A 15000-nucleotide genomic window follows, 5' to 3' on the forward strand; every position below is an offset into this window, starting at 1 on the left:
GGTAAAAGTATTTATCTGGTTTCTATCTATCTATCTATTTATCTATCTATCTAATTTTCTATCTATCTAACGAAGTAAACAACAGATTGAATCGCGTGAAACGATGAGTCGAGCGAGCATTGCAGCTGCAGAAAGGGTCAAAAGGTTATGTTGTGACAGGTATCAAACTTGGTTGACCGGTCAGTTTGTACCGGAAGCATCCGAATGGGGACGGACGTAACATGCCAGGGGTCCCGATTTGAATAAGCTGAGTTAAGTACATGGAGTTGGTTTTGAGACGCCAAAGAAGCAATATGGGTTAAACAGATCTCCCAATGAGTGCAGAGAAACACCACAAGTAAAGATTCACTCCATTTCTGTGATGAGAAGATGCCTGGGAGTGAATAAAGAATATATATAAAGACATACATCGTCTTGTGTCTGTCTGGTAGCGTTTCCTTCAAACAGAACCCAGCTCTCCAAGACGTTGGCGAATCCTCAGAAGCGATCAACAGCAAAACAGATATGTCGTCATATTATGTGTATTATAAATGCACTGTGTATTATATGTTCTTACACATACGCACACAAAGACTAGACGAGTCGCGAGCCGTAAATAGAGATTAGTCAGTTAAATGCACAGTTAGACACACAATTCGATAACGCGCACATATTTTCCAGTAGTATTTTTATTCTACGAAATACTGATCTCACCCTAAGTATTAATTGTATAACGTTTAAGTCGACCTTCATCAGGTTTTTCTAGTAGAACTCGGGAGTTTTTCTATCGATCTCGTAAATTTGCACAGAATTTCGAATGGAACATTTTAAATCCGAATTTAGCATTCTCATTTTGTCAGTAATGCTCGGTAATAGTTCAAAATAATTTGCAATTGCATTTTGAATGTCGCCAGCACTGGGGATTGAACCTTCAACCTCCCACATGTAACTTACAATTAAATTTCACCAAGTATCTTATCCATTACGCCACGTGTCCTGCAGGTTTAAGGATCAATCTCCAGCGCGTGTGGCAGTTGGAATACAATTGTCAAGTATTTAGGACTTCTACTAACTCAAGTTCTTGGCCTTTGGGACAAGATCAAAGTGTAGTATCTGTCTTCAGATGCTGCACTACTTCTATTTCTTGTTCTCTTTCGGTGGAGGAGAAATCCTTCACGACTGAGACAATTTTTATTTTTGTACCTTTTCTCCACGTTAAAAAACGACCCTGGTGTCTAACTCTGTCCCGTGGGGAGGCACAGTAAATAGGTACTAACTCACGGTTGACAGGGCAAGAAGATGCTACTCTAAACAATTCCAAATCCAGAAAAAAATGTTCATGCTTAAGAGGACAGACAAACTAAAATGATAATCCACTACTGTCACACAGTCCAACTAATGTGATGTCACAATTAAAAAAGAAAAAAGAAAAAAGAAAACGTGACTGGCCAACGAAAATACGATTTTAAAGTTAAGTTCCACAGAAAAACACGAGGGTCGTTCGAAAAGTAAAGCCTATCATTTTTAACCCAAAAAGTTAACACGCAATAAAGACGGATGTGGTATCGTTAAAATGAGCGAGCTTTTGTGCTTCAGAATTCTCTACGTATTTAATAATTTACCACCGGTAATAGATGTAATGTAGCGATAAGTCTTAAGCGATTAAGGTCTCAAGCAAATAAAATGCAAATTAGTTAGATTATTCGAACTAATATCCTTATCTTGCTTTTTATTTCATGGACATTGCGCTACAGCTTTTTTTTTAACTTAAGATTTACAACTTATGAAGAACTTAAAGCCACTAGAGTATAAGGGTTAATTAATGTAAGGTTGTAGTGGCGTAGTCGGTAATGGTCTAAATTGAGTAGAATTGGATTGGGTATGGGGACGGCTCAGCAAAAAATTGTTTATATTGGATTTGAATGCTACCATATTGTATTCAATCGGGAAGCAAACCAGTGGAACAGTGTTCCACGGGATGGTAGTTCTGGTAAAAAATGTTTTGTTAACACAAGCTGCGTATAGATTTAGACACATTTAGAGTGTGAGAAATATAGTGGTTGTAGATAGTCGTGTGGTTTTTTTTTTCAAAGTTTTGCGAGACGGAAGTTCAGTAGAGCACTTGCCATGAACATAACGATAGAGCAGAGATAGGCTCACAACGCCTCTTCCGTGGCAAAGCGGTTGCAGGGAAGCGAAAAAGACATCACCTACTAGGTTTCGAAGTCAGGTTTCAACTCTATCAAGACTGGATAAGGTGGACCAAGCAACTCTTGCCCAATTATGGCAACAGTCCTCCATTTTAGGGTGTACTTGGCTCTTATACAGATAGATGATTGCATCGGCCGTAAGATACTTACTGAAGCTGCGTTGAGTAACAATCACTTTGCGATTGTGAGGTTAAAGGTTCGATCCTCTCACAGGTTATAATAGCTAAGAATAAAAATTATTTAACGTTTCCAACCAGTCATAGCTAACGGAGTGAGAACACTCTAACATGGCCGTTTACATGAATAGTTCAGTTCGAACTTTCATAAAAATTGACGAATTCGAAAGAAAAGATCTCGAGTTCGAAAAATATGCATCTTAAGAAGGTCGGAGACTTTATCGGCTGAAATCTTATGCAAATAACAACCGAAGTGAGAATAGTAGCTTAAATAGTCTGAATAATTAGAACTAACTCTATTTATCTAATATTTCCGAAATATATACATTTTTAAAAAAATCTTGGCTTGTTCGACGGTTGGACGGACGCAACTTACTATAATTATGCGCTGACGTTTCTAAAATAAGAAGAATTGATTATATATGAACGTCTAGCGATGATAATAATGTTTGAAACTGGTGGGTATTTGACGGACGAAGTATCGGATAGATGTGCAAGGACGCAGCTACAGAAGATATAACATCTTACTTGAGTATGGTATAGACAAAAGTGAAAATAGAAAAGAAATTCAAGTATAAACGAAAGTGAAAGTAGAAATGAGCTAGAAGTGAAACGAAAGTGAAAGTAGAAATTGGCAAGCAAAGAAGAATACGTCCGCGTGGTCCTTTTCCCCTTCCAGTTATAGTAATTACGCTGTCGCTTTTTATCTGAATCAAATAATAGTCGTTGACGATTCACTCTATAATTTGTTTCTAATATGAAGAAAAGAAAATCAAACAAAACCCACCAAAATAGCCAAAATATAGTAAAAAGTAAAAAAAAAAAAAAAAAAAAAAAACAAGCAACAAAAAGCAAATAAATGAATTAATAAAAAACATACAAAAAACAAACTTTGTTTCTTTGTCTGTGTTGTTTAACGAAGACAACAATTTCTTAATTATTTTATTTAATTGCCCATATATCCGAACGCACCGGAACGTCTTCTTATCTGACAGTCTACGTCTGCACAGAACGACTATGTCCATATCAAATTAAAGACGCATCCTTAGTCTGTAACACACGCGACCGCTCACTACACATATGTACTCGTTGCGTAGAAAAAGCATTTCGAACGACTTAATTCATTTAGTTCTATAAATATTTCAACACTTTTCCCATTACTTAATCTTCCACTATTAAAAATACACACACGCTTGCACAGTCATGTTAAATCAAACATCTTATAAAAAAATAAATTAAATAAACAAAAATAAGACATTGGAAAATACACTAGCAAAAATGTAAAAGGTAGATTTAAAAATAATCATTGGGTTTGCGAAAACGTAATCAGCATCTCTTATTTGAAGATCTGAACCATCACACATTCGATTGCTAAGGTATCCATCTGTAACTTAGTACTTGTTTACTCACGGGACCCAACACGTTGTAGCAGAGTACGTCGCAAGGACCATGTGATAAGTAATAACTCAACTCCTATTTTTTGTAATAACGACATTTATTACCGGATACTACTCTGAATAAAACGTGATTGCGCTCCTTCTCTCTGAACTCTGGCCCGTTGAACGTCGGCTACATCTCTAACGTGATCGTCTGTTTATGCACATGTCTTTTTTATAGTGCTTTTCTTTTTCCTGACCGTGACGTCACTTCGCACATATCTCCGCATTTGCAAACGCGAATTCGTGCTCTGTTACATACCAAAGCGTCCCCCATGTTTTTAAACGGCTATAAAACAAAGGTTTGTGCACTCTCCGAAATTTTTTTTCTTGTTTTGTGTCTTTGATGTATGTGCTCATACAACAGCCTGGCAGATCATTGGGTCAGTTTTGTAACCCCTTATCATAACCAATGATCATGATAGATTGACCGTTTAACTCTTCTTTGGTGCATGTGCGCATACAACATTTTCACAAATTTTATGGATTTATTTGAATTATTATCGTATTTTGCTAGAATTTTCAAGATGCCTCCATTGGGCTGTAGAGGACAGGCAGTGCAGCACTTAATCTTTTATGCGGTCGGATGAACAAGTAATAGGAAAGGAATTAAAATAAGCTGTCTAATAAAACATATCTAAGGTAATTAATTAGTCTTTTGCTTTTTACCAGGTTTGGGCTTTTGACAAATTTGAAGACGGTGTATGACAACAAAGAGTTTGTATCAGCCTTGAAGACGATCGTGAGAAATATTGTGACAACGGGTTCAACAGAGAGGGATTCTTGGCGGAAGCATTTATTAAAAAAAACAAAACCGGTAGAATATGTTAATATAAATGATAATATTATAAATATTCCAGAATGTGAATGTAATTCCTCTCCTTTCTGTAATAATGAGATAAAACATGTTATTATCTTTATCTGTGCCTAAACCTAAACGTAGATTCCATGAGCGAAGCTTCTTTATTAGAACTGAACGCCCATGGAATTGTCTTCCGTTTTCCTGCTTTCCAGCTGATTACAATATGGTTGTCTTTAAGTCTAATGTACACAAGTTTTTGATGAGCCGTTCCATATGAGTTAACAAATTTACCAAATTTCCATTACTAACGATTACTATATTGTCCAATTTCTACTGTACACTCTTTAACCCTTATCCTCGAGTAGCCTCAAGGCCTTGATAAGTGGTGATGCTTATGTAAAAAAAAATTACAGGAAATCTAAAGATAGTAAAAAATTCTAAATTAAGAAAACCTCTTAGTAAATGTCCAGACTATAGAGAACCTAAATGCCTAATGCGTTGAAGAAGTACCTAAAGCACTGGAGAGTTTTATTATGTTTATGTCAAATAAATATAATTTATTACAGTCTACGTTTGATGCATGGAAAAAATAATATACTTGAATGCGTAAATAACAAAGTTAAACGTATAAAAATATTTAAACGCCCCCCAAAAACTAATCATCCTCTTAGAAATTCAGAAATACTTAAAGAACTTTAAATACTTCAAGATAAGTTTGTAATAGTTTCTATTTATAAAGCGGCAAATGATATAGCTTTTTTATGTAAAAAATATTATATACAACGTTTATTGATAGATGTATGAATTATAGGTAACGTTTCAGATTAAAGTTATAAGAAAAAAAAAACAAAAAATTCCACGTATGTATTGGATACCTAAATGCCCGAAACTCCAGTTAACTCTAGGTTTATTGTACCTATTTACTATGCCTTCCCACGGGACAGAGTTAGACACCAGGGTCGTTTTTTAACGTGTAGAAAAGGTACAAAAATAAAAATTGTCTCAGTCGTGAGGGATTTCTCCTCCACCGAAAGAGAACAGGAAAATGAAGTGCAGCATCTGAAGAACAGATGGTATTTATTTGCTCCCCCACCGAGCAAATTAGGCACAAGGCCGATTTTTAATGTAAGGAGTGAAGGGATCAAATGGCTTAGCGGAAAGGTTCGTAGACACGATAAAACGTGCACTTGTAAAAATCAATAGGGACCCCGACGGATAAAGCATTACAACAATTCTTGCAAATATACAGGATAACTAAGACCCCAAATACACCGTTGAAATTATCGCCAGCAGAATTAATGCTTGCTAGAAAAATAAAATCACCATTTGATAAATAAATACCAATGCAAGCAATCGTCCATCAAACTACGCACACATCACGTGAAAGGTTTAAATCTGGTGATCGTGTATATTTTAAATGTATGAAAAATAATATTTTATATTGGGAGTTTGGTACGGTAGATAAACGTATCAGCGACTTGGTCTACATGATAAAAGGTCCAAAAGGGATACACAAAAGACATCAAAATCTATTGAGAAAACGTCATATAAAGAACAACGAACATAACAAACCTGATTAAAAGGAAGATCCAATTGATATACTATACGAAGCGTTTGATATCGAACCACCACAAACCATGCCCGAACCGAGAAGATCGGGAAGGAGAAGAAACTTTACAGAACCAATTATAATGAACCCCAAGAGAAAAAGATATTGAAATCTACACGACTTCAAATCTTGGGAGGAGGTTGTTGTGGAGACGCCCACTAATTAACATAGGTGGCTGAGTGGGATATATAAAGGTATAAATCACCAATACCGGGAGAGTTCTGCAACGACCGCCAAATAGGTAAGACGTCTATGTTGCCTCCAGTAAGACATACAACACGCCACCTGCCGGAATATTTCCAACTGAAGTATATCTGAAGACATGTAAATATGCATATAAATTCTCTTCCTAATATATTATTGTTATACTTTTACTTTCCGTGTTCTTGTTAATTATTTGTGCAGACACAAGAAATAGTAAAATGACAAAAATTTTCAATCTTTCAACGACTTTTTGGACACCCTGTATATTAGCAGAGATTACTTATGTCTGTTTTTCTACTAACATGCAGAAGATTAAATGTACTGTTAATAGATATCTCGCTACTTTATCCACCACAGTCCCCTGTTATATATATTCCCCAAAAGTATCCCTTTACATTCCAAGTGGCAATATGCCTTGTTTGGTGTGAAAGAGCAAATAATTAAATAAACCATAGGAAGGTTAGGAAGACTGATGTTTGACGCAAGTGGAAAATGTTTGTCCAGATTAAGCCCCCCCCAAATGCCTGAGCCGCCTTGTATTCATCCTCCCCAACAAGGACACTACAAATAATTAGCAATTAACTAACAGGTTCTCACAAGCGAGAAGGTAAATACTGGAAGCATGAACCGCCTAGAAATGCACAAAAAATACCTCAGCTTTATAAAGTTACTAACAAATAGCATAACAAATAGTCTTAACATTAACAGGCAACATGAATTGGAACAAATATGGACTTATTTTTTTTTAGAGGCGACGAAGTTTCAATTGATAACTCTATTTTCTTTAATTTTAAATGTGATGATTATCGGTTATTTTGAGTTCAACTTCCTTGGGCAATTCATTATCAAGACACTGCCTACCAAGCAGCATTTAAATATATGTATATATAAATTACCATGTCTACGCAGATAAACTAGACAGAATAGACCATATAGAATTCAACATTCAAAGCATTATTGCATCATTGCCTAATGCATAGAGTTTGTGAAAAATGGACCTCTATATTACATTATTACGCACAAGCCGCGGGACGATATTTAAATTATAAATGACAAAAATAAATCTTGGAAAAAATCACAAATTTGTATAATAAACACATTTTTCTATGATTTTTCTTTTAACTTAAATTCGCTGCTTCTAAAAACCGCCCTTTATATTTCCAAGACTGCTGCAAAAAAGGTTGCCAACATCCCGAAGTGTAAATGTTTCTGTGTAACAGGCTGAATTCAAATTTGGAAGCCCTTGGTTGTCAGTCCGTGTAAATTCCCTGTTGCTGTAACTGTTGCTACTGTTATTGTTGCTGCTGCTGCTGCTGCTGATGATGATGATGCTGATGATGACGATAATGATATGCATACTTGTGATGGTGGTGGTTTCGTTGTTGCTGCTTATGACGGCGCGTCCGATGACGATAATAATGATGATGATAAAGTTTCCCAACATCCCTAACTGAAAGTGTTTCTATATAACGAATTGGATTCGAACTTGGTACACCTAGGTTGACATTCCTTGTCGTTATCCATTTAACAACCCTTGCCTCCCTGCTACTAAATATAATGACGATGACGATGATAACGATGATAATGATGATAATGACCCAAAGCATACTGTCTGCATCCAACAGTAAATCAATATCTAATTTGATGTGAAGGTTCTTGTTTCTGCCGCAAATAAAAAAAAAAATAAAACAATCCAATATGGCGCCAATGGGTTTGAGGTAATCGCTTAGAGGATGCCATCTCCTCATTTAGTAATTGTAAAGAAGACTTGAGTTTCTTAATTATTTAATTTAATTACCCATATGACAAAAGTAACAAAAACAAAAACGCTAAAACGACGTTAGACGTCCGCAACCACACCACACGATTACGGCCACAAAATAGAAATGAATAAACAATACGTGAATAATTTTCGCTAACTGTTGCTTTTCTTTCATAAGAAATCATTTAGAACGATTGTTTAACGTTTATAAAAAAACTTTAAGACAATTATTTAATCATTAAAAATTTCGAAAGCAAAAAGCCGATCTGTAAAATAGCAATAGACTATCATCACCCCCCTCCGAAAAACAAAAACAAAGGATACACAAACGATTTCAACCTTAAACACAATTAAGTTCTTTTTTTTATTTATACGCTTATATAAATTTTTTTATTTTTTTTATTTTATCAATATAATTTTAATTTGGTAAAAAAAGCAAACAAACAAAAAACAAAAAAACAAAACAAGGGCAACTATTATTGATCAAAATGGCAAAATGTCCAACGTCAATAACATCTCAGCCATATAACAATAAATATTAGATAATGGATAACTAAAAAGAAAAAATGGACAAAAAAAAACGCAGCGGTAAAATAAAATTATTAATACAATGATCATTCTTGAAACGAACATGTCAGTATCAAACAGTTTCACCGGATTTCTTGGGAGGTGACGGTGGTCAAGTAGTTAACGACACAGATTGACAATCTGGGTGTCCCAAGTTCGAATCCCGTTTGTTCCACAAAAATCACTTTCACTTAGGATGTTGGCAACCTTCACGCGGTTTCTTATGTAATTATCCGATTTCTGTCTAGACAAATATCGGGAAACCAATGCCAACAAAAAATCTTCGGATTCATGCGATATAATAATGATGATGATGATGATTGACTACTGGATTGGCGTTTTCACGAAATGGTAAAGCGCACGTAAATTCAAGTAATGTTGGCGCATCATGAACAAAACGCTGACGTAGGTGGCTGTTACATTATTCTAGCTTGCACTTTCCAAATGTTTGCTAAATCATATATACACTCGACAATTCTTTTGGCGTTATTCTCAAAATCAACACAGAGACGAATTTATCAACATAAGTTTTATTTGCAATTAAACTTTTGCCTATCGACAAAGAGAGAGAGGTTTACTTGTACGGGTTGGTTTGTGTGTGTTGAGGCGAAGACTGAGAAATGTCATACAGGCTTATGACGTCTAAATCTAATAGACACACCCTCTATATAATGGATTTTTTCTCTCTTCCATTAGAACCTTTCTAAACTGAGAATTTATTCTAGCTGACAATAATAACGAAATAAAGAAACTTAATGATCATTTTCAAACAAACTCCGTACTAACCTTCACTTACGAATAAACTCAAATAATAGCATTTCATTTCTAGACGTTCTCATAGACTCCAGCAAAAATGAATTTATTACTTCTTCATATAAAAAGATTGTTGCAACCAATTCCTGTAGCTTAATCTACAAAAGTGAATGTCCCTACCGGTACAAGACCGGAATCATAAAAAATCTTATCAATCGAGCCAAATGGATCTCATCAAATAGGACAATATTCTAGACTGAAGTATAGAATATCAAACAGGTCCTGATTAACAACCAATTCCACAATTTCTTTGTAGATAAACAAATTTAACTAACAATTAGAAACCTAAACCAAGCTAATAATAACCAAGTTAGCAATCCCCACCAAATCAATATATTCTGTCGCAACCAGCTACACCACAACTTTAAATCAGCTGAAAAGTTATTAAGAAATATAATGCATTGATATATATGCCCAGTCAATAATAAGATCCTAGTTTTCATTTACTATAAGAAATTAACAACTGCTAATCTTATAATTAAAAACAACACTTCCCGAACAAGAAAATCAATCGATAAAACCAATGTAGTCTGTCAATTCAAATGCGGGAATGCATTTCCAATACCAATAGTGCATTGGACACACGACTAATACCTTGCCCACACGATTGATCCTACACCTTGCCGACACAAGATCAATTTCCCAACACCTAAAATAATATGGCTGGCTACATTTTCAGTTTAGAAAGGTCCTGGTGGAAAATACAAAAATCCTCCATATCGATTCAAACGTTAAAATTTTAAAGAAATATTAGAAGCACTGTATATAAAAACTAAATAACCAAAAATAAATGATGTCCATTTTGAAAATTATAGTAACATTCTGAAATTCTTTGGTACGTGGCTGTTCAATATATGTAAATATGTATACACGCATATAATTACGTGTCTATGTATGTATGTATATATATATTTGTGTCAGGTCATGTCATATGCTACTGGTACCATGTAACCCAGTACTACCTGTCTCATGGTCGGGTCACCGGCGACTAAACTGGTTCCCCCACCAGACTTGTTTGGTGAGGAGGGCGGCTAGTCTCCCTGGAGGATTAAAAACAAGACCTTCCAAAGGGCGAATGAACTCTTTTTCTGGGTCAACGGCCAACTAGCACCGTGTATATTTGTGTGTGTGTATATGTGTATTGGGGTAGAGAGGGCTCCCGTAAGCCGTGGTGAAGGCAACCTTTCTAGGAGAAGCAAATCTCTGATTTAAAAAACCATAAAGCGGGAGACCAGTACCCGCATTAAGCTGGTCTGCAGTTTAATTTGTTACTGGCTATCTTGCTCTTGCTTGTTGCTGGATCTCAACATTTTGAACCGAGAGAGAGAGACTTAGCTGTCGTACAAAGCTAAGACTCTGTAACATCATCTTTGTATAGATACTCCCTCAGGCATTTGGGCTCATGGATTTTAAATGTCTGAGGGAGTGGCACTCGTCTGACAAGACGTTGCAATCATCATATATCTATATATATATAAACATAAATTCTATACCATATAGTAAATCACACTTTTAAAATCATTGTACATTTATTTTAGCCACGTTCGCAACACTTTAAAAACGTATATATACATACATACATACATACATATATATATATATATATATATATATATATATATATATATATGTCATCCACATACATTATCGTTTCGCTGTTTCACAGCCCATCAGTGCGGCTAGACAGGCAACTGCCTCACGCCAGGATCGAAATCCGACCGCCCAAAATGACAGTCAAGGCTTCTCACCATTGCTCTATACAGCTGCTGCTGTGAAGGTAATGAATTAACGATGTTTTTTGACATCGTCCAAATGCCTCCGTTCGATTTGCTTATACAAAAATCGTCGCTTAATACGCTTTTGGCAGTTTGTATATCACTTCCCAATATGCTCAACCCAAGATAGGGAGTATTATAGTCATCCACATACAGTACTGTTTCGCTGTGTCACAGCTCATCAGTGTGGCGAGACAGGCAACTGCCTCAAGCCAGGATCTAACGCAACCACACAAATGACAGTCAAGGCTTCTCACCATTGCGCTATACGGCTGCTGTTGTTAGGTTAATAAATTAACGATCTTTTGACATCGTCCAAATTCCTCCACTCGATTTGTTTACACAAAGAATATCGCTTAATACGCTTTATATATATATATATATATATATATATATATATATATATATATATACTTTTTTTACACACGAGACACTTCACTAGTTCAAAAAAATAAATTATAATTTTAACTGAAGCATATAAAGTATCTAGATTTTTAAATGAACAATAATCGAAACTGCCTGAAGAGACTGTTGAAAACTCAGTCCAAAGTACTTGCAAAGAACAAAAAAAAAAGAGAGAAATGGACCAAAACGTCTATGGAACTTTCTTAGATTCAACCGAGAAAAAAGAAAGATAATTAGAAAAATTGAAAAACTACAAAGAAAGCTTATTAAGCAAGAACATTCCCTGCTATTTAACGATACTTGTCTGAATGATTATATATGGGTTGTAAAATTGCATTCATCGGCAAAAGATCTAGCTAATTTGCATATACTTTTAAACATTCTTTTTAATTAGTTCCTCGTTAGTTTTTTTTGTTTAGTTAACTATGACGTGTAATTATATGCATGCAGATATTCTACATGATTTATACTTGCGTAATGTTTGCGTAAAAAGTGTATAATAAACACAAACTTCTATTAACATATATTTATGTATGAGTATATGTATTTGTTAAAAAATTTTGCCTACCAAACTTTTCTGTCAGTTTTTGGTCTACTGACATGAAACTTAATTTATAGGACATTCGAACAGATGCGAAACTTTATATTTGGGTCTTAGCCGGGGAAAGATGTGTGAACATTTAAAAAATGTAATTTGCGAGGTGAAGGTGGAACGACGGTATTACGAATATGCATGCGTAACGTAATAGCTATATTTATGTTTTAATTTCAAGTCTTGCAGCAAACGTGTCTTCATGGCTCAGGCATTAACGTAAAAGGAAAATGTAAATCGATAGCTAAAGGTTTTGCTTTCGATTCTCGGTCGTAACGCACGAATCATTTTATTTTTTTTAATAATTTTTTAAAGTCATTACTATATATTGGGTACAATATAATAATAAATCAGAAATCTGCATTAATCAAAATATCATATTTAAGCATATTTGAAGATCGGACAATGCCGGGCGGCCTGGTTCCCGTAACACCGTCTTTACAAATTTCCCATCGCAATGTTCTCATATTTGAAACTTGAGTTTGGACCTGCAGAACAAATTCATTTTGGTTTATAGTCAATAAAAATAGCTTCTAAGGATGCAAAATAAAAAGAAAATTACTTGGAAAATGTAAGTAGACTACACTCGTACTTCTACGCATGCATAAATATACATTTATACATTGAAATCGATTATTTTTTTGACTTTTTCCTATCTATCTGTCGAGAGTTAAATCTGTAGAGTTAATTGCTTAGGTTTCGATTCTAGCTGACCAATTCAAGTCAACTTTTATAACTTTTGAAATGAACAGAGAATTGGGTCTATAATTATAAATACGAAATCTCCATAAATTAAAATATTATGTTCCAGCGTATTTACGCCCTCCCCATACTGGGGACTACTAATAAATAATGAATACAATATAACAATCATTATATGATCAGATTTATAATTATAAATACATTTGCATAAATTATAATATACTTAAGGGTACAGTACTTGGATCAATTGCGCCAACTATCTTAAAGTGCTCTTCTGGCAACCACGCATATAAAGAGCACTTTTTTAGTTGCCTTAATTACCCCGGACTTGGCGCAATTACCCCAAAATACGGCATTGTACGCCGGGCGACCTCCTATGTATGACCTTGTATGTGTCTGTTTGTTTCCATTGGTAGCCAAGAGTGACCAACAAAATGATGTTTCATTACAAAGAGAAAATGTTATATATATAATAATATAAATATACAGAAATACATGTTATCATAGCCAATAAAAGCTACTTTTATGGTAGAAAAGTTCATTGGTTTGTATTTTTAAGAAGTTTGTAAAAAAAAAAAATAATTCACGAACCGGTTTAAAAAAATCTAAATGGCCGCGACTTGAAATGGAGGGCCCCGTTTTAAATTTGAAGGAGGGGCACCTGAGAATTCTGCGTTTACAATTTAAGAGAGTTCCGTAAACGTAAGGAATATTTATAAACATATTTTAATGTTTTCCGTTATTTTGTGCTGGAAGAATATTCGATTATGGCATGTGTAGTTTATATAAAAATTCAGTTAAGTAGTTATCGCCTCAAATTTCGTTTTAATTTCGGTTCGCTGAAATTATTTCAAGTAAAGAGTATTAAAAAACTATTTCAAAACAAAGAAAAACTTTAACTGAACTTTTATTGACTATGGTAACATTTATTTCGTGTATATTTATTTTTTCGGGTAGTCGTTTGTTGGCTTTTCTGCTAAACAGTCTTACTAAATAATATCGACGAAATATCGAAAAACAAAGAAACAAAAACAGTTTGGAAAAATAATGAAGCTTTACTTACTTAAGTAAAATAATCCGAAACAGCAAAATGGGATATTAAAAAAGTAAACACGTTATTGCTTTAGTTTTTTAAAGCAGAGAATCGATATAAATATAAATAAGAAGAAAATGGCGCCATTTTCAATCAGACCAGCTTCGTTTCAATTTTACAGTATTGAACGGTGTAGTATTGCGCCGTCGGATTCAGGGTTGTACTATTGTAATTTAAAGAACACGCAGAAAGGGTTGTAATCTACTGAATTTCTTCTAGTACACTGACAAAAACAGCTTAAACAGATATATAAATAAAAATAAAAAGGTTATGTAAATGCTTTTAAAAAGATACGTAATCACGTGAGCAGAATTTTTCCTTCTTTTGGATTCTTTATTATTTATCTATTTATCTATTTTCGAAAGAGTGCCATGTGCAAGTTGAGAAGGAAAAAACAGAGTTCTGCAAAATTTGTGTCGAGAATTGTCTAAAGTTCTGACTTTTTTTGGCTATCACTTTAATAAGAACGTGAATTTATGAGGTGAATTTATTCAACACAATATGATTCAACTCAAAAAATTAAATAAATGCTAACGTGAATTAAGATTAAAGTTAAGGTGTTATTAAGGACCCTCACCCCTTTTAAAAAACCTTGTTAAACTTAGTGACATATTTACATTATATGGAGGTCAGCCGCGAACGAACACCCCATCATTTTATTATACTATATTTCTTCAAACTGAAACAGAATTATCAAAGTCTTTGTTAAAGTTGGTGCCATATTTCCATGGAGTACAGGCGCGAATGCAGACCCCACAATTTTATTATACCATCCCTATTTAAGTTGAAACATACAACAACGTATTCTTATGTACATCTATATGAAAAACCCTTGTAAACGTTTTTTTTTTCATTTTTTATTTCGATACTTTGCA

The sequence above is a fragment of the Euprymna scolopes genome, chromosome 34 (assembly GCF_053919585.1).
Source record: "Euprymna scolopes isolate OS-2025 chromosome 34, ASM5391958v1, whole genome shotgun sequence".
Taxonomy (NCBI): Eukaryota; Metazoa; Mollusca; class Cephalopoda; order Sepiida; family Sepiolidae; genus Euprymna; species Euprymna scolopes.